The sequence below is a fragment of the Poecilia reticulata genome, chromosome 18, assembly GCF_904066995.2.
Source record: "Poecilia reticulata chromosome 18, P_reticulata-male-v2, whole genome shotgun sequence".
NCBI lineage: Eukaryota > Metazoa > Chordata > Actinopteri > Cyprinodontiformes > Poeciliidae > Poecilia > Poecilia reticulata.
In genome coordinates this window covers 15,112,576-15,131,609 of record NC_088847.1, presented here as the reverse complement: position 1 = coordinate 15,131,609, position 19,034 = coordinate 15,112,576, and the positions used below count along the sequence as shown (strand labels likewise).

The 19,034-nt window shown below is 38.0% G+C and overlaps 1 protein-coding gene across 2 annotated transcripts in view; it reads right to left on the bottom strand.

The window, feature by feature from the left end:
- LOC103480661 (glucosidase 2 subunit beta-like) overlaps positions 1-19,034 on the bottom strand; it is a 149,799-nt gene that overhangs the window by 20,821 nt on the left and 109,944 nt on the right. The gene's annotated exons all lie outside the window — the stretch shown is intronic.

Sequence of the window (19,034 nt, the reverse complement as noted above, 5' to 3'; positions counted from 1 at the left end):
ACTAAATTAGATGGTACAGATGGTTGTACTTTTATGTCAGACAACTTTTCTTTTCACTCAGAATTCGCTCGGCTGATTTCCTCTATTTTGAGACTTTGATGAAAATAAAATTTGCTGGCATTTGATTTTACTGGCAGATTGTAGCCCACCACAGATGTTCAGCACGAGTAGAAATGCCAGCTAATATGCATCATAATACAAGAACACAGTTTTCTCTCTGCTGGACTTGGATGCACATCTGATTATCATCAGAAATGCTTGGTATAAATATTAAAGCCCTCCTATCAAGGAATATGTTTCAGTATTAATAATGCATTAAACGCACATGCGGCACGCAGTAGTGTCAAACCCAAACAGAATCATCATCAAACTCCAATCTCTGCTATCTTTTGCTCGGTTTGAAAGTCTCCAGCAAATTTTTGTCTAGTCTTTCCTGCAAAAAAAAACAAAAAAACATTACAGGTTTTTGTCAATCCCATAACACATACTAATCAAGTACTGGTGCTAGACTTATGCTGGTTGCAAGTGAAGAATCAAAAATCTCCTGGATGAACGATGTCCCAATATGTATGTATGTAATGTCCATTTCTTTAACATCCTGCAAATGATGACTAAATCGCTGGCATTGGTTGGGTAATCTTTGACTGAACAGTGCGGGTACATTCTGTGCTTCTCTTGGCTGACGTCTCTGGAGTTATCTCAAACTCCTCCAAATGAGCAACTCAGTCAGAGAGAAACCTCTGGAAGTTCACACAAAACTTTCAGGAACTTTAAGAAGTGCCTTGCTAAATATTGTGCTGCTACGTACACATAGCATCCTCCATGCTCCATTGTTCACAATATACAAAAGCACACACACGCGCACGCACACACACATACACATCCAAACCCTGAATCCTAAAGTTGACACAAGTGAGCGTAGTGTTAAAAATTTAACTTCTATTCACCTAAATATCTGACACCAGTTATTATGAGTCAGCCAGCTGCTACAGCTTTGACAACTGAGGCAGAATTAAGACACTAAACTTCAGTTCATTATCTATCAGCAGACAACAGAAAAAAACTGTGGAGAGGTTCAGTCCCACAAATACATTAACTAAAATGAATAAAGATACGCTCTGTAGCCAGCTGCCATTATGTGCACAGACAACACTGATGTTACTAATCTTATAATAAGATTTTTTTTTAATGTTTTTTATGTTTCGTGTGTGTGGGTGTACTATGGGCTTGTCCTGGATTAACAGTAGCTAACAGAGCAGATGCTACCACTTCATCTAGTTTGCTGGATGAAGTGGTAGCGGGTCAAATGATGATAAGAGTCCTGGGTCCTGTCTTATCTCCAGCTCACCTTGTGAGGTGTTCTTTTGGATTTAAGTCGGAGGACTATGAAGGTCATGGGAGAAAATAGAGTTTGTGTTTATTTTTTTCTGTTCAGGGATCATTTTATGATGCCATGCAGTCTTACACAGCTCCCAGGGTATTTAAAGAGGAAAATGGCCCACAGCGTCACAGATCCTCTACCATGCTAGAAAGCATGAGGTAATTTCCCAAATGTCCATCCTTTGTTTATACTTGGATTCACAATCTTTCAATGATAGTGAAAGAGAAACGTCACTATCAATCAACCAAAACTCACAGTTCCCAGTAGATATTAGAAAACTCCATGCTTACATTTGTGTTGGCAGGAGAAATAAGGGCCTCCCCTTGAATTAAGGTTATTAAGCTAGAGGTTGGATCTTTTTTTTTGCAGTTTGAGAATATACTCAACCGTCTTTGTTGAGAGCGTCAACCAAAGTGGCTTTGGAGAGGCCTAGTCCAAGTCCAGAATTTAATCCAATTAAGATGCAGTAGTGTGACCTTGAACAGGTCGTTCATGCTCGACAATCTAAACTTGTTTTTAAATATTGAGCAGTATTTACTTCGCTTCTGTTAATCTAACACGAATAAATGAAGAACTACCGAAGCTGGATGAAATATGAGTCTTATTTTAACATTTGACAGCAAATACATTTCATACATCCACACACCTTGTCTTTATACGTTTTCTTAGCAAACAGTATTGTGAAGTGTTAAAAAAAAAAGTCTTGGTATCATTATATAGTACATATTTTTCTACTTACTGCTACTAAAATTTAATATTGTCAGGTTTTCTGATGCTGTGGAAAACCAACACTGATAAGAGCTGTAAAACATCAGACAAAAAAAAAATGTGTAAAGATTTTTTTCTTTTCTCTATGGCTAACCAGAGAGACAAAAAAAAAGAGTGGCATGGAGCTACCAATTATCCCACCACCCACAGCTCTTCCACTTGGGCAAAGACAAATCTAGAGGAGTTAACATTTTGCTGAAGCCATCACTAATGTACTTGGTGGTGGGGAGTTAAAGCACGATCGCTCAATCCAGAAGCAAACTGATCAAAGACCTTGACGGAGACGCTGACAGGGTAAAAGGCAGCTGGGCTTTTTTAAAAAAAAATTTTTATTGACACTTGAACCATCATACAGACTTCCATGAAAGAACTACAGGATGCCAGAGGGACAGAGAAAGAGAGAGAATGAGGGAGGAAGGTAAAGAGCATAAATATGTACGGGTTTGGAAGTGTGCAAGGGATCAGCGGGATTACCTTACCTACAGCTCATGTTATGATCCATGTGTATATATTGTTCTTTGGCTTCATTATTTTTGTGATATTCCCCTGCTTGTCCTGCTGTTTTACCAACTGCTCAAATTCTGTAGGTTTTCTCATTATTTACATTGAAAGATTCACACAATGATCCTGCCAAGCTCTGGTCTGCTCTTTTGTTCCTACTTTAAAACCATCAGACACAACACAGATGGATTAACGCAACTACGACTCAAACATTACTGAAATGATCCAGTAATTACTTTAGTTAACCTCATGCGAATGTTCTTTCTGCACTGATGAAGAGTCACTCACCTCAGCATGGAGGACGCTTAAAACTGAAATTAAAACCTATAACTTGACTTATTTTCTCATTACCGTATTTTTCGGACTAAAAGCCACTACTTTTTTCCCCATGCTTTGAACTATGCGGCTTTTCTGTGGATTTTTCTTCAACCACCAGGGGGCGCTTTAGCAGGAAGTGAATCATTGGAAGTCAAAATTGGAAATCAAAGAAGAAAGTGCTAATTTTCATTTAGAACAAGCACATGCTAGCAGCATTCACAACAGAGAAATGTTTTCAAACTCATACCCCCTCATCATAAAAACCACACGAAGAAGTTCACATGATGCCGCTTTTAAGTTGAAGACTATCGATCTGGCAGTACAGGAAATAGAGTCCCTATGGAAAACCGAGAGCGACGGAGATACCAACGACTTATAGCCCGGTGCGGCTTATGTACGTTTCCAGTTTGCTTCATAAAATGTGTAGGTGCAGCTTATAGTATGGTGTGCTCTATAGTCCGGAAAATACGGTAGTTTGGTTAATAACAGATCGGAAATGCTGTCCCGGTAGTTTCAATAACTCCCAGCATCCTATTTTCACTTGATATTTGCTTTATTGTTCTGCACCTATGTCACTTGATTCATTACGTTTATAAAGGAGATGGTTCAGCAACAAGAAACATCCTCATTTGAGCCCTAAAACATGGTGCCTGGTGATCGTGGAGAGACAAAGAGGGGGCAATGCAGTGAAACAAGCTTATTAATAGCTCCCAGAAGGGAGTACCCCAATATATCTGAAACTCCTTTTCACCCTTTCTGTCACGCTCACTCCTACCCTTAAGGCAAGAGATCCATTTCTGTCTGCTTCTAATGACAAGCCTTCAATGCACAAAAAAGGAGGGTTTTAGTGAGGGGATGCAACGAAATCTGACCTAGGATCCTCAAATGCCTGACTCCATGAAGGGAGGGGAACTAATAAAAACAAAAGTTTTGCGAGGAAGAAACGGGAAAAAAAAAAAAGAGTCCGAAAATATAAGAAATGTCACCGTGAACATGTAGACCGCGGTGCACGTTGAGTAGCTGTCCGCTGGCGAGATGGACCCTTCTGCCATCTATGTTAGATAAAAGGGACATAGCAGAAAGGTCAACATGCACATTTACACAAACTGTCCCCAGCTATCCTTAGCAGAAAGCAAAGCACGGCACAAAGGGGGTAAATATCAGCAAAGATGGACGGGTGTGTGACAAAAGGCTTTGAGGAGAATAGACTGACAGCAGTGGGGGGAAAAATAATAAATAAGAGTGAGGAGCAGCAAGGAGAACAAAGACAGAGGGAAGGGGCGAGACTGAAGGATAAAAAGAAATAAAAGTGCGCAAAAGGGAGTGGGAGGGAATCCGAGTGTGCTGCCGGTGATGCTGCGCGTATGAATCACCAACTGCACAGACTGAAAATATGACAGATGATTGCATGCAACAAGAGGGACACTGGGTGGAGGATACAAAGGATATTAAAGACAGAAAGGCGCGGGGATGAAACGCAGTGGGTCACTTATTAAATCTTTGGTAATAATCAGGAGCGTCAGATCAGAAACGACAACAGTGATCTTGCCATTCAAGTGCTGAACTCCACGTCGCGTCTCCTTCCATCCCCCGATGTTTGATTTGTCGCTGTTTGACAATGCGGCCCTGACACTTGCCATAATAGGTTGCAGCCACTGTGTCAATCTCTGGTAGGTGTGTTTGGGCTGACAGTACACAGCCAGAGAATAAATATCTTAGATGCGACCTCCAAGACCCTCGGGCGGTATTTCATACCTCAGTGAGTTGGACAGCCAGCTGACGTCCCCTACAGAACTGCTGAGATCCAAGATTCTCCTGAAGTAAAACTGGTTTTCTGTCTCCGTTCTTACAAGTTTAGTTAAACAGAGAAAACACATAAAAAGACAAAAGATAATCTAAGACTTTATATTTATATAAACTTGTTAAAGTCTTAAAGACCACAACATCCTGCGAGTATAAATTTAAGTTTAAATCAAGAGCGCAAATCAGACATCATACAAAAAAAAACTAAACATTTTTGCTTTTACTTCACTGCACTTAAAATCAGCAAAGATCCCAGTATTACAATACATAGTGTAGTGAAAAAAATACCCAAATATCTCCTGTTTCAAATTGCTCTGTTTTTGCTTTTATTCCCCAAATGTATCAAAACATTAAAAAAAAATGTGTCACACAATGACAATCTGAGTTGAAGCAGTAAACACACACACGTCGACGTGAAAACACACTTGGAAAATGGATCTTCTGTTAAATTTTACTACTACCTCTACTTCCACACTTTGCTGCTTAGTGCTTAGTTATTGCATTGATGCCCCCTTTGTGGTTTTATTGCTTCATAAAATATTGTCTTATTACTCCAATTGTGTCATTACATAACATTCTGTTTAGCAACCTTCATGCAAGAAATAAAAGACAAAAACTGTCACATTAAATCCAAATCTATACAATAAAATGTTCGTAGCTATTCAACAGAAGCTAAGAATGTCAAACTGAAAGTGAGTCGCTGCTTCTGAGGGGTCACCGTCACTTAAAGAAAAGCTTGAAACAGACGCTCCAATTTTTCATTGGGTAACTCCAGGAACAACAACATCAGAGGCGTTCTGAAGCGGACATTTAGTCAAATCAGTTTTCATCACCGTAAAGCAATCCACGTATTGCACGTTGAGCTTGAACAAACATTATGTACTATATTAGCAAAAGTATTAGATCACTTGGATTTATACACACAAACTTTAATGACAGTCCATATTTTAATTTAATATGGTGTTTACCCAGCCTTTGAATCTATAGCGGCTTCAATTAATCTAAGAAACCTTTTTATGGGAGTATTTAACCATACTTCAATACGGTCAGACTCAGACATTGGCTGAGAAGGCCTGGTTTGCAGTCTCTGGTCTAATTTATCCCCAACACTGAGGTCAGTCCAGGCCAGTCAAGTTATTTCACATCCACCATGCTCACCTATATAGTCCATGTTTTGTGCACAAGTGCATTTTCATGTTGGAACAGGAACGTGGCAACCCCCCCCCCCCAAACCGTTCCCATGGAATAAGGCGAATAAAATTCTTCAAAACACATTTACTGATCCATTAAGAGTTCCCCCTCCCTGGACTTCAGGACCTGAGCCCAACTCCTAAAAAAACTAAACAAAAATAAAACAGCTCCACATCATGATCCCCCTCTGCACAAAATGTTACGTTTGACTCAGTGCAGTCGGGCAAGTGCAGATCGTCTGACAACTGCCAAACCATGACTTGTTCGTCGGATTTACTGCTTCAGAGGCCGGATTCTTCACTCAGGAAAACACGTCATCACTTTTATAATGTCAAGCGGTGACATGTTCTCGGGAGATGACTAATAATTAAGTAGCAAGGAAATTTTATGACTAGACCTATTGCACAGGTGGCATCCTATCACAGTAGCGGGTAGGAGATTCGCTGACATACTCTACATCCATGGCTGATTGACTTTACATAACCGTGGATACGGTTAATGATTTGAAGATGAAGAAACAATAAATAAATGTTTAGATATATCTAAATACATGCTATGAGCTCCTTTTCCCTCAACAAAATATGTGGATGGGGGGCTTCTTTGTAATACAGACCATGTTCAAGCAGTTTATAAAGTCAGGACAAAGAAAAATAATAAAAGCAACGACATGCAAAAAGCCGGCAGGATACGAATATTACGATTATGTGATAAACATGCTAATTGACCACAAACACACACTGAACATTTTTAATAAGACTTTATCTCACCAAAAGATTACAAGTGAAAGATAACCGGTTAAATTTGTGGTTGTGAAATTAATATCAAATGTGATTTTCTTTTCTCTTCGAGCTCGGAGCGAGTTCTTGTTAAACGAGTTCCTGCTTAATACTATTAGACAAGATGACTTAAGGGCTCATCAACAAATGCAAATGGACAGATTTCATATTTTTCAAAACGTTGCACCCCATCACTTTAATCAGGGATGTCAAACTAATTTTCGTTTTGAGCCAAATCCTGATCATGAATGCTCTTTAAGAGCCAGTTGTGTCAGAATGTGTTGATAAAACTTTTTCACAAAGTGCTAAAATATCAATGAATCCTTCCAGGATTTTATGATTTTTCTGGTATTAATTTGGAAATATTTGCGCTTATTTATGATGGTAAATGTGACTTTTTATGACTTGCTGCATAGATCATGGACTATAATCTGACATCAATTAAGGTTGAGGCAGCTGCCTAGTAGAAGTTAGAATGTTTTTGACAATTTTTGAGAAAAATCTGCAATAAACCCCCACTTATGTATTAGCACTAAAAAGTGCGAGGATTTGTTGATTTTGTGTGAATTTCCACAATAATTTTCAAGAAACTGGAGGGACTGATTGATATAATTTGGCAGTAAACAGATAAAAACTGCATTGATTTGATTGAAAACATAATATTTAAGCACACTTAGTGTTTAGTCTAGAATCTAGAGGGCCACATAAAACTAAAATGTTGTTCACATATTGTTTCAAGGAGCAAATAATTTGTAATCCAATCAAATTAAGTGCTTTAGCAGTCAAAACTAGAATTAAAAGTTCCTAACATATCAGTACTTTTCTCTTTAACCGGAAAGAGTTGTTCCACTGAAATAATTTTAACAACCCATTAAAAAATATGTAAAAAGGAATGATGACGCAGAAGTTTACAGTCACTAAAAGTCTTGAACCTCACAGTTTTGACACAATCTTGTTCCTAAATTTTACCAGGGCTACAAAAGGAAAAAAAAAACAACTTTCTGTATGTAGTCTTTCTCCATTCTAGAGAAAGAAGAAAAAAAGGAGAAAAACGGCAATTAAGCACTTCTGCAAGTAGACTGCTATGTGGCAGCGTAGGTGGAGTTCACTCTAGGTGATGCTGAAAACATCAACAATGGCTACAGGTAGCTGCTCAGTCACGTACCACAGGTCAAAGGTGATGTGGCAGCAGAAAATGATGCAATTAATTGTTTATCAGCGAAAAATTTGGTGAAATGAACACTTCATTTAGCTAGCTGGAACAACCTTCAATTATACTTAAAGTAAACTACAAAGTGACGGAGATGTTGAGTTTTTAAGAGTTTTCTCAACATAAAAAGGGAAATCTCCACGCTAGTATCACTTGGTGGCTCATGCCAACCTCAAGGAACTACCAACAGCATGAAATCTGCTCCCGGCTTTAAAGTTAAAATGACAATGAAAAGCTGATTTTGCCTTCCACTCAGGCAACCATTAAAAGCCCGAATCCAATGTCTTTGCTTAGGCTGAATTTGGACAGCATGCATGGCTAAAAGGGTCCAATTTGAAGTTTGCTATTCCAGTCTAAAGATGAACAATGACTGTCCAGCTTAAACAAAAAAACAAAAACAAAGATGTAAAAGCTGCTTATGAACATTCTATATATTAGATTGGTCGTACTGCCTCTGTTTCATCTAGTCCAAGACAAAACTGAGAATAATTTCAACAGCGTGTGTAAAAAATCTCGAGGTATGAAAAGACCATTGACCACTCAGGTGAGGTTTTGTTGGTTCTTGTTTGTTTCAGTGGGTTGAATATTCTGTTCCCACTGATCATTTTCAACTAAGATGAAGCAGTAAATCTAAAGTACTGCGTTTTGGCTCAGCTCCTTCCTCACCACAGCAGACTAAAACGCGTTGGCACAGATGGAAACCTGAGAGACTCGTCTCTTAAGCCATAAGGTTCCCCAACCAGGAAAAAGGTGAACTACAACTCATTAGGGAGTCAGTCTCTGCCTCAAGTGTATCGTGTCGTTTTGGTCAGGAAACAAGCGGTTGTAAATCTTCTTCAAGTCAGGAAGCCTGTTGACTGTTTAAATAGGTGCTTAGACACTAGAAGACTTTAATACCATTGAGCTTCCACTGTTGTTTACCTGCCTGCTCCTGCTTAACGTTTTTAAGTTTTTAATATAACATAACGTGCGTAGAAAAAGGCCAGTGTTAGAGCTGCATGTTCACATCTGCTGTTTATCATATAAAACTATAAGCTGCGTATGTTTTCCATATACGCAGCTCCAGAAGAAATTAAGAGACCATTGAAAACTTTGTGGTTATTCCAACAAATATTGATTCCTGAACTCTTCCCGAGTTAAAGCAATTAGTATTGTTGTTTCTAAATGAGTACGAACTTGTTTTCTTTGCATTATTTGATGGCTGAAAGCCCTACATCTTTTTCGTTATTTTGACTTTCTCATCATTTGCAAATAAACACTAAATTTATGCTTACTAAATAGTAAATGTTCATTTAACTCAAACATACATCTATAAAAAGCAAAATCAGAGAAACGGATCATTTCAAGTGGTCTCTTAATTTATTCCAGAGCTCTTTCTGTATATTTGGAGATTCTTGTATTTATTTTTCTGTAAATCAGATTTTAACCTACAGAATGACGTAGATTTAGAGTTCTTATTAATACACAATTTATTAATAAACACAGGAACAAATAAAACAAACTGCGAAGGACTTTTTCTTTTTACTCTGCCAATGAAACCTACAAAGAAGAAGAGCTTAATAAGAAGGTGTGGAGCAAGTTATCTCAAAATAATCATTTCACTTTTGCTCCTCAAAGGTGTAAAAATGGTTCTTAATGCTAAAATGTGTTGGGAAATCTAACTCAACATAACTTGAGGTGATAATTAGAATTCCCACATTAAAAGTGAAAATAAGAGCTGAGCCAATGATCAGATGTCTCGGCAGAGCAACTGAGAAACCTCCATTGTCACGACACAACAGCTCTTTCAAATTCAACTTTTCGTTTTGAACAAGGAGGACGAAGAGGCAGGCTATAGTCTTTCTTTTACCCACCCCCCGGTATTACGATATAAACGTATAAAAATAAAAACAGATGGAGATTTTCCAAAACGTCGAACTACGGATTAAATAAATTATCACAGGCTTGACCAAAACTGAAGTCATCTTCTGCTTTTCACAACTATTACCTTCTTATTTTATACTATCATTTGGAAGAATTCACAATAATTTTGCTAGACGTTATGTTAGCTTATAGTTAGCAATATTTTGCTGTTAAAATAAAAACAATGTAAGGTTTTCTTTTTTAGTCATTGATAAAAAATGTCTTTTTACCACAGAATTTTCTCCAAACATAACACAAATAGTTTCCTAAACAACATCAACAAAACATCTTTTTTAACTGGTCAACTTAATTTTGACTGGAATCACCACAGATTGCTGGGTAGGGCTACGATTTGGGAAGTGTCCAAGCTGCTGCTTTCAGACAGATTTTTACAGGATTTCCTTCTAACTTTAGAAATGTTTTGATAACTCTCCCCTTTAAGGACTCGTCTTTAATCTGGGGACTCACTAAGCAGCTAGTGGGCACCAATGCCTAAGTTTGGTTTTCCACATGTAACATCATCAGTCGTCTGCAACCTTCAGCGGAGTTGGAGGTGTCTGTTTGGCTTCTTTCCTGGACCCCTGTTAAATATGTCAAAAGTTGTAAAAAAATATATATATAAAAAAATAAATAAATAAAAATAAAAAATGCCACACATACTCTTTAAACGTTATGCAATATGAGTAAAGTTTAAAGCACACCACTCATTGCATGCTTCTTCCTAATGTGGTGTCAAACTGCCAATTTACATATTTTCGTACAAACTGGTTTTACCAAATAATAGCATGCAGAAGGAAAATTTTCTTTTTTTCTTTTTTCTTTAACTGGTTTAGGTCAAAGTTGAAGACTGTCGTTGAAAAATCTTCAACTCAAAGCTCCATATCTGCTGCTACTGCATCTCACCAGTCTGTAAATGCCTGTTGATTGATCGCGTGTGTAAAGCCTCTGATTCAGTTAACGAGATTCAGTCTGTACAGTCTGTGCTGTTCTTAATGTTACTGCAACTGCTTTGTTTTTACCCATCACTGTTACTGCTGAACAAATAGTTTGGACTTTTTGGGAAAGGTTCTGATTTTAGGATGAATGTAACACCTGCAACATTCAACACTTGAATGTTGAAGCTTTTCTGTATATTACGGAGTATTGTCAGTGCTAAAACTTCTTTCTGATGTTTTTGTCCCCTAGAACAGTTTTGATTTCAGTAATGACACATAAAACTGATCGGGATGTTTGGGGAATTGCCCAAGAGTTCATAGCGCACATTAACCAATAAGAAACAATTGGCAGAATAAAAACAGTTTCAAGACATCTTTAAATCCCTTAACAGACTCACAGGATGCTGCACAGCACACAAAACTAAATGCTTAAACACAGTAAACTTAATTTAAAATGCGGCATGTCAAATTTTCTAATCATATGCAACAAACGTAGCATAGCTCTGTGATTTTAGCCATGTTCAAAATTGGCAGCTTTTGAAAATATGTTTTACCATCATTTTTAACAGATTTTTACCTCAGTCTTGAAACTTGAAATTCTTTGTTGTTAGAATCAATATTAGTTGTCCAGATGTCAAAATATGCATAGAAGCTTTACAAAGGCAGTTGCAGGATGTTTTCATTTTTCACTTGATTGTATTTGCTGCCTTAGAGAAGAAGAACAGGTGGTTTATTTTCATTTCCTGTCTCTGTGACATCTGTTTTAAAAAAAAAAAGAGCCATCTCCAACATTTTACATTTGATTTGTTTCTTTTCTTGTTTCACTCTACCTCGGAGTGACTTAAACTCCGAGGTCAGTATCAAACCTTCAACATTACAGTTGCGCTGCCACATCCCAAATACATGTACTTTTAAACTCACTGAATGTGTAAAACAAAAGGCAATTATTTGATTTTGCGCAGAGGGTTGGACGTAATGCCCCGACGACAACTCGTCTTGTATTCGAGAAGAACCGTGTTTTCTACGACTCCATTTTCATCTTCTGACATTTTAAACATGAGCCGTTTTCAACTGGAGCACTTAGTCTTGTTTTCAGTTTTTTTCTGTGTTGAACGTCTCACTAACACATCTACCTTTCTCTGAGGCTGAGGGGTTCAGCTGTGTCTTCTCTCCTCTAAATATCACCATCAATTATCTGTGTTTTGGTGAGCTAGATCAGTGAGAGAAGTCCATTAAGATAATTTGCTGCATTTTTCTCCCAAACTATTGTCGCTGTGGCCAAATTTCATGTTAACTGGGTCAAATGCACTAAGGCTAAAGGCTCGGGGGAACAAGGTTTGTGGATCAGAACCATTACAGCCAATTAACTTTTTGTTGCTTTCAACATTTGAGCGTTGATTCAGGCGTGGACACGTTTCACAGAATGACTGAACAGTTTTCACATTTTTCAGTCCGGGCATTATTTACAGCGACAATAACATCTAATTCGAATGCTAATTGTGTTTTTATTGTATCTAAACAAACACGCTCATTTGCAAGTTTGCAATCAAAGATTGTGTAATTAAAATGGCTTTTTTGTTTGTTCTGCACAAAAAAAGAATCGCAGTAAGCACAACAGCTTTCAAAATGAATTCAAACTCAAGATTTTTTTTTTTAAATGCAAATAAGCATTTATGTCTGAGCTTGACATAAGTATGAAGTACAGGACTGATGGTAAAGGACAAATGTCATCATATGTTGAAGATGGAGAGATTTTATTTCCAAGAAACCACTATTCAGTGTCTCGTTTTAAAGCATCACCTGAAAAAAATTAAAATAAAATTAAGATGACAATAGCACTTTCACTGGAGTTCCTACAGTTGCTGAATTGGATCACATTAGACTTGATTAGATAAAATAAACTCGGCTGATCTCTCTGGGAGGTCTAGGTTGCCACAGCAGGAGCCACGAATGAGAAGCAGCGTGAAAATAAATATGAGATAAACATCGTTTTGTAGACGGATGATCATTTTCATACACCGAGGCATTTTGTTCTCCTTCTCCTCTGGGGAAAAAAAGACAACAAAGACGTTTTGCCTTGATTAATTTTTACCTGAAGCTCAATTCTTAAATTCTTTTTATGATTTTACTGTCAAGTTTCTCGAATAACGCTGAAGTTCAAATGCACTTTATTCAGTTAATGTTCATGTTAATGTTACTGGCAGTAACTAACTTTTGGAAAAATTAGCACATGTTGTAATAGCGAGTCTTTACAGAAATCTGCTAAAGATTAGACATACAGCAATTTTCAATAAGTTCCATTATTATAGAAAGGTTTGGTTATTTCAGTAACTAAATGCTTTCAGTAAAGCATTATTATTTAGAGATATATACATGTAAGTATGACGATGTTCTGCTTACAGATAATGAAAACATTCCTTTGCATGATTTTTACCATCTGAAACAAAATGTAAGGTGATTGTAATGGAATGATTAACTAACAGGTTGCAGCTGTTAGGGGAGAGCAGCAGGCAGGCTGAGGAAGAGACATAAATCTATCTAAAAAAACACTAAATAAATAAGAGATCAAAACAACTAAGAATGGACTGAACTAAAGTAACAAACAAAACTGATTTAATCGAAACAAAAATAACAAAGGGAAACCCAGAAAGAAAACAGAAAACAAGTCAAGAGCTTGACACTTTTTGAATGTTAATTTAACTTAAATAATCTTTTTAGTGAATTTTTTTATCTTATTTAGTCACCAGCAAAACTACTTGTTTTGTCCCCCAAAAGAAACAGGTGGGATGTTGAAAGGATTAAAGTATTAAATGACTAAATAGCATACAACAAATGAAAAAATAAGACATAGTTGTCTTTTGTTCCTTTTCCCTGGTTTCTGTTAGCGACTTTATGCTCAGTAATTTCTAATTAAAGTATTTAATTCCAGCCCATCAGGCCTGATGAAGACATTTCCTCAAGACAAATCCCAACATACCGCCACTGACCTTGCGGTGAGATACCAGCAAAACAAAAAAACATAAAAACTGATGCAGACTATCTGTAGCCCAGATGTGCTTTGATGGCCACGGGATAAAACCTGACGCTGACCATTTGCTAGGTTTGTGGTCAAAGTCACAAACCACTGATTCATTCTCATGGCTTCTCTGTTACGTTTTGTCGGTTTTTAGTGGAGAAAGATATCTTACAAAAGGCATGTGGTGTGAAACAGAAAGCATTTCAGCAACCTGTCTCCTGGGCAAAGGCATTCATCACTGTGATGCGACATTGAAACTGTGCTACAGCTCTGGCTGAGTCATACTTTACCTTCGCTGTGTTACTATTTTGGAGTTCAATCAGCACAACTGACTTGTTCAAATATACCATTTACGCAACAGCTTTAAATAGACTCCCATAAAACTCAAACTTAACTTTTATAGGTTTTTAAGTCAGAAAGTTGCATAGTACATCTGGTACTTTGTGTGTATGTGAAGTCCATCAGAAAATGTGTTAGAAAATGCCTTCTCCTCTTCCGCTTCTCATCCAAGAGTATTTTTAAGTTCAGAACTGACTATTTGTTGGATTGAATAAAAAAAAAGGCATTTAAATGTATTCTTCCCCCAAACCTAAGTGATGCGTAGGAGAACTATACACAGCTCCTTCTCATTTTGGTCACCAGTTGCTGCTGTGAGGCGACATCTCATTCATCCCATACATATCAACTCATCCACACCCTGAAACCCGAAGCTGTTGTTTGGCGAAGACAGCACTTGCTCCTTAGGTGAAGTTTCTGGATCATAGGATGAGGAAATCTTACATGGATGCACTAATAAATTCACCCGACTGAGATACACTTGGCCGGTTTCTCAGGTATTCTCTGCTATTCCCAAAAGTAACGACAGCGCTGCAGATAGAAACCAGGCAAGTTCTTTTAGGTCCCTTTCAAATGATCTAGATTAACGAAGATCATTTTAAGATCTGCCGCTTAGGCTTCCTTGTCCTAGTTTTGATCACAGCCCCAGCTTTGGAAAATCAATCATTCAGGCATCAATATTATACAATAACTGTTTAAATGAAGATAACTGGAAGGTGTCACAAGTCTATAAGCCCAATTAGCTCATCAACCGAGGAAAATCTTAGAAATTATAAGAACTTGAGTGCATAGGAAGAGTCAAAGTTCGGCAACTCCACCAGTGATAACAGTAAGGATTTTGTCGAGCACAAGTTAACCGACTCACCGTCCTACAGGGTTACAGCTAAAGTTTTCACTCCATTAGAAGCCCGCCCCCGCAGAGGACTGGGTTGAATCTCATGTGGGTTTGGCTGGCTGCAGGAAGTGAACGGCGTCCTGACAGACAAAAGCTGGACTGAATCACAATTGCGAGAGGGAGGCGGTGATTCAGCAGGAAAATATGCTGTCTGTGCTCCTCAGCAGGGTTTCTGGGAAACATTAAGAGGACCGCTGTTTCCAAACCCGATTACCGCCTCTTCTTTCGGCTTTGTTTTTGTTCCCAGAACAAAGGGAAACATCATTACTCAATATCTCCAAAACATCCCTCTAAGTTACCCGCTAACTTAATTTTCTTATTTCTTTTCAAGAGAAAGCAGCGCAGTTCATTTGCATGCCTTTTGTGATGTAAAACAAAACTGTCTGAATGATGTAGTTAAAGCAAAAAAAGTACAACTATAATCTCCAACAGCATGTGAAATTTTTAAAGCAAACTTTCCGTCATGTCTGCTTTTGAAAACTGATTAAGTGCGACCAAATAGAAAAAGGTATAGATGACACCAGGAGGTCCTCCTCTGGAGGAAACAACCTGCATTATTATTGGCTGCATCAGAGTCAATTATTTAAACAACATTCTAATTATGGTTAAGCAAAACACCTGTTTGTCCCCTTAATGGGTGTCAAAGAACTGGCCGCATTTGTAAATAGAAACTCAACTTCATTTTCCCTGTCAGGTTAAACAAAGGTTAAATGGGATGAAAAATAAAACAACTTTAATTTGTGTACATAAATTTATCAGTAACAGTTTACAGACCTTGCTCTACACCCCTTGGTATTGTGTTTCATCTCTCTATTAGCACAAACATTTTTAAATATTCCGTCCTTGACGAACAGTACTTGCAGTGCCTTCGGTAAGATACTAGAGTGGTGAAGAAAATGCTTTGTTGGGCCTGTTATCTGTGGTCGAAATAAAACTAAACAAAATGAAGGAAAGCAAGAGGTGCAGGAGGGTTCTGAGACGGTGTAGTATGCCTGGTGCTTGCGTTAACACCTGGGAACACACAAAGCCTTGGGAAAAAAAGTGTTACATTTAGCAATAAATATTCTTTCATTGTTTACATTTAGCTAGACATATACATGTAAAAATGCCAAAGCGGCATTTGTCCTATGTACAAAAACTGTTAAAATGGAGATGTTCATAACACGACACGCACCTGGATAACAGAGACTGTGCTGTCATGTGATGTTTGAGAAGTCGATGGCGATAGCCAGAAACAAAAACATCCCTTTACTTAAACATATAGTCTTCACACATGTAAGTAAAGGTGAATTATAGACTAAAGGAAATTAATTAGCTGCATGATGACAGTGTGAAAACCGCAATTGCCTAACGGTAAGAAGGGTCCTGGTTTCTTTCTACGTCGGTGGCCTGCTGCATCGGCCCAGTACAGAGCATTGGGAGCGTTTCCGTATCAAGAAACACACATGAAATTCTGACCAATCACACAGGAGTTTCGCACGGAAATGGTGGTAAAAAGTTATCCAGGAGGTCGTGACAACAAGGAGTGGACGACAAGAGGGTGAAAACAAAATGATAGGATTTTCATCACGCCACTGTGACAACGAGAACCGATTCAGGCACTTTAGCCCCCCGACAGGGACCAAAACAGGAAAACTCCGTAACGAGTTTGCATTTTGAGAGGACTGTGAAAAGTTTCTCACCAAAACCATTTTATTCACAAACACAGTCAACATTTGCAGTTCGACCAGGAATTTACACAATATTACGTTTCGGCAAATTGCAGTTCCAAGAGAGAATCTATATTCAGGCAAAATCTGACTTCACAAGTCAGAAAAAAAACAAAAGGCATCCATATTAAACATTATTATCTATGAGAAAAACACAGTGGAGTTAACGTATCTCAACGAAATGCACATCACAAGACTCGTCTTCAGATGAAGAAACGCGTCTTTAACCATCAGTTTATTTTATGGTGGAAGGAAGTGTGAACTGCATTCCCAGTTGTTTATTAATCATGAGAAGGATATCATATCCATGATACGAAAGGAAGTAGAAAGAAACTTCTGTTGCTTCCGATTTCAGTGATCCCTGTTGACAAAATGGCAGCACAGATGCTATTCTTAACATAAGCAGTAAGTTATTTTGCATAAGGAAACTAAAAACATACGTAAACATGAAAAGAGGTTGTTGCCTCAATGGTCCATTTTTACTCAGTTTCACTGTTTCCATCAGGGAACATAAATAAATACAAGATGTGAATGAAGCAAGATTGAAAGTGAGTATTGGGCTTGTAATACGACAAAGCAGATTTACTTCAAAAGCAACTAAGGCACGTCAAATTCAGGTCATTCATGTATCTTAAAGGTAAAGGTTTCATACAACCGAAGTACTAGGAATCAGCATGTATATATATTTTTCTAACTGATCTCCAACCTGTTCTGTATTCTCATGTTGATAATTAGTGAACAGGTTACCACTAATAGTTGCTAGTTTTTATTTAATGTTAGATTTATTCGGAGATCTGAGAACCATGGCTTTAGATGTAAAGGAACTTTGAGCTCCTGTCCAATCGCCTGGGCCGCCTCGATGCAAGTCACCTCACTCCTATTAACAGCGCCGGGAACCACATTCATAATTTATGCTAATCATAATAACTCCTATTTATTACCCTTAAAAGAAGTACAGTATGTCACAAATTTGATTCCCATGCCTTTAAATGTAAACTAAGCCTCGAAAGCTTAAAACATAAATTTATTGTTTGGCTCGCTTAACATTCATTTCTTTCAGTTAATTGATGTTAAACAACTGAAAGCTATTTATAGAGCCTTACAGTCCAGTCACAGCTGCTTTTCAGCATTTGCGGTTTGCTGCTGCAGAATCTTCTCAGTAGATCTACAGCACACGGCTTCGTATTTCCAGGTTTCTCCGAGCGAACACATTAAGGACTCATGCGCCTATTTGAGAGCAGTCCCTCCCGGCTGTGTCTGGAAGAACCCGGTGCTCTTAAGGCCATGTGATGTTCTGCAGACAGTTGGAAGTGTCACTTGTGCTCCGTTATCCTTCTCTCGTCTCTGTCGAAGCTGAGTCGCACTGGCAGGCGTGACTCACAGAAGTGCTGTACTTTCTTATGACATGAGAGCAGAGGCTGAGTCAATCTGACCTGACAGTCTTGCATAAATCACAGCCCTTTCGATTTAAGTTGCTTTGAGGAGTGTCAACAGATCCACAGGAGGAATATTAGACTCCACTGTAGGTGGGGGAACTCTGAGTCCTCATTATGGGGTGGACTCCCTTCACGCTGAGCCAGGCTGTGTCGCCTGAATTGTCCCTTTCATTTCCAATTCCCTGGCAGAAACTTGAGGTTTTTAAGTCCCAACTCGTGATAAAGGATCATCAACCCTCCGAAGAGCATTCTGGATAAAATGAAATTATTTTTTGTGTGATTTTACTTTTTTCTGAGGAGGTGAAATTTAAACCCCTAATCGGGCTTATAGTATAAAACTAAAGGCAAACAAAGTCTGGAGAGAGGTTGCTTAGAAGTACATAATAAAGGATATTGAATAATTCGAGCATTTCTTCATTTTGTTTATGGTCTTTTGAGAAACTGATATGAAAGCAATGTGGAAAATGCCACTACGCTTCAGATCCCGCCTTTATCATCTCATTTGAAAATGCTCAACAACAAACGGCTGTTTCTTTCTCTCCTTTCTCACTCTTTTTTTTAAAAAAAGTAAGAATATTTTAAACCATAACAACTAAAATGTCCAAGACCCAGCTGGAAGAAGTCACATGGAACAAGACAAAGGAACTGCTCATAAACCACTTGAAGTTTTTCACCTTATTTCACAACACAAACTCAAACTTCAGTGTACTTCACTGGGATTTCATGTGATATATTAAAAAATAGCGCATAGTTATGGAGCGGAGGGATAACAAAAGTGATGTTCACAAATTTCTTACAAAAGAATTAAAGTATACTCAATCCATCAGTCGGTAAGAGAACATTTAAGGTACATATGC